Consider the following 2,467-nt stretch of genomic DNA (forward strand, 5'->3'; position numbering starts at 1 on the left):
TCAGTTTAATACTAAACTTCATCAACTTTGAAAGTGGGTTGATAACATATTGAATATAATTAAAAGAGGTTTTGTGTTGAGCTCTTGAGTTTAAATGTTTTCTCCAGAAGCCTTCTATTCTAGAACTTTAAGTATGAATAAGTGAAGCTTTTCTCTCATTATTGTCTTAAACAGACATGAATTAACATGAGGATGATCATTGTTGCATATTCTCAATATTGTTGTCTGTTCCCGTCCCCTCACTTTAAAAACAAAACATTCAAGCCTCATGCAAAACATCTTGATGAAAACTTAAAAATTCAATAAAATCCAATGAGTTATTTCAGTAATAGTAAACATCCAGACACTTGGAACACTGAATTATATTTTAACTTTCATTTGCTTGCCTTTTGATAGATAATATCTTTATCTTATATGTACAATTATGCTACATGTTAGAGATATAAAACATAGAAAGTTATAGAATAATTTTGCATAGCAATTACAGATCAATTTGAAGTTATGAAGTTTCTTTTAGGACTCATTTAAAATTAAAATATATAAAATATGTTATTTGGAATTGGTTTATAACTATATATTCTGTTTCTAAATAAAGCTTTTAAAAGGTATATCTTTTGATAAGTTAGATAAGCTTTTAGAAATGTGATAGCTTGTTGGTTTATAAAAGTGTCTGAGGTAGTTTAAATAGTATATGCCAAATAAAACGAACCAACATCATGTGTAACTATCAAATGTACTTATATTGAACAGAATGTTTCTGCTGACATGTGGTAAAAAATGTTTTCAATATATGTACAAAAGGCTTTTAACTAACATTTATTAAATTAGAAAAGTGCAAAAGATAGATCCTCAGTTAACGCACTTTTTAATTATTTGCTTTGCACATATTAGACACTCAATAAATATTTAATTTGTGAATTAAAAATGTATAAAACAGCAAAAGTCTTCAACATAACTGTGATATTTAAAAATGCACACACACACAGAAATCCTCTATTTAGAAATAGTAAAATCAGCAATCTGGGATTTGAAAGAAAGATTTCTAAATAACGAATTTTAGAAAATTACATAATTTAGGCAAATTCAGCCTTTTAAAACAATGCTAATACATACAGAAATCATAAAATTTCTAAGGTAAATGATCAAACTTTTGGAGACTAGTAATATTAGCAAATTGTTTTGTTATTTGATATTTATCAGTGAGCAATTTTACAGCATTATTTTTGTGTCCTTTGCTTGTCTTTTATTAGGCATTGGAATGGATCTGTATGATTTATCAGATGTTTCTAGTATGGCTAAATGTGTAATGAATAGAGTGGTAGTCATCTTAGTGAATTGTAAACCTCAGATTTGGGAAGAGGTAAATGTTTCTTTAAGTAGAGAGTGGCACATATGAAGGAATGTAAATGCTTTAATAATATTACCTGATGATGAAAAGGTGACATGTTACCTTAGAAGGATGCTATCATATGGGATATGTTGAATTTTAGTGAATAAATTTATTTCTGCGTTTGATTTATTCTATCATTACTCTTTATCATATGATTACTCTCTATCATATTTTTTCCTCTATGATTTTTATAATTTTCATCCCTACCTATATAATTATCTAGATCACTTTTAGTTAGAAAAACAATTCTATGTATCTTTATGAGACAAACATTTGGATAACTGATTAATATTTCACTTTTCATATGGATGTTTTAGTGATATTAGTTTTGGCAGCCTTAAGCTATAAAAGTTATTACTTTAATAAATAATTTTTTTCCTATAGCATTTCAAAAATATTAGGTTTGGCATTTTAAAATATTAGGTCTGATGTGTATTTTGGGGGAATTGATAGAGGTTTATAATTTTTTGGTTTCTACCACATTCCTTTTTATGGTGGCTTTGTTTCACTATATTTTGCTATTGATACTCTGTAGTAAAATGAAAGGTATATACAGAACAGTGACAACTTCTCCTATGTTATTAGGATTTGATTTAAAGATCATGGAATTGGTGCCTGACTGCACATGTGCCATGTGTTCCAGTTTTGTAGTCATTGGCCTTTCATTCTATTTTTCTTTGTGAGGTTTATATCCAGGCTTAGTTTCTGCCAGTTACAGTAGACTTCATGTATATATCCCTTCCATTTAAGAGATGAACTGTCAGGATTATGTATGGTAAAACCAAGGCAAAGCCCCCTGAGATAAAGCTCTGGGCATTTCTTGCATGAGGTTGGCCCACCCCATGTGACTAAGAAATGAGATGATTTGAGGGCTATTACATACTTAAGGTTTTCATAGTGGATCAAAATAGCATTACTTAGCACAGGTGTTTCTATAATTGGGATTCCCTGGGAAAATTCCATACTGTATTCCATAACACTCAGCTTTCCACACAAGTGAAGGAGCAATCCAGTGTTAATTTGCTAGGTTGTGGTACGAAACAGCAGAATTGGGTCTGGCTTGGGGGCCTGTTGCTT

This window comes from Ovis canadensis, chromosome 15, assembly GCF_042477335.2.
Source record: "Ovis canadensis isolate MfBH-ARS-UI-01 breed Bighorn chromosome 15, ARS-UI_OviCan_v2, whole genome shotgun sequence".
NCBI classification, from domain to species: Eukaryota; Metazoa; Chordata; class Mammalia; order Artiodactyla; family Bovidae; genus Ovis; species Ovis canadensis.